Raw genomic sequence first — 462 nt, 5'->3', positions numbered from 1 at the left:
TGCCACAGGTCTCCTCAGTCACGTCATTTCTCCGTGTTTTCACTAGAGAACTCTCAACTTCATCTTTTACATTGTTGTCCTGCTTTAGTCGTCTCTTCTTGGCCCTCTCCAGTCTACTTTTACAACAGAGACTATACCACCATTTGTGCCACGTGTGCCACCATGCTGTTTTCTCGATGAAAAATTCGAAAAGGGCCATTTTCTCCAGCTAATTCTTCGAAATCCAAATCAGAAGGCATTCCCTTGACTTTCTCAAACCCTTGGAGTTTGCTAGACAGAGCGACGTATCCCTCCGTCGTGGAGCCTCGTGTATTTTTTCCTGGGAGGAAACGTATTTAAGACCAGCAACGGTTTACATGACCACCCCACGATTTCCCCCTAAATTTTACCACTTTTTCTAGACCACTATCTAAGACATTGAGACCTGGAACCAGCATCCTAAAAAAATTATTGAAGGAGTTA

Source organism: Frankliniella occidentalis, unplaced genomic scaffold (assembly GCF_000697945.3).
Source record: "Frankliniella occidentalis isolate FOCC.00 unplaced genomic scaffold, Focc_3.1 Scaffold685, whole genome shotgun sequence".
Taxonomy (NCBI): Eukaryota; Metazoa; Arthropoda; class Insecta; order Thysanoptera; family Thripidae; genus Frankliniella; species Frankliniella occidentalis.
The sequence above is the reverse complement of the archived record's forward strand: the minus strand, read 5'-3'. Positions refer to the sequence as shown.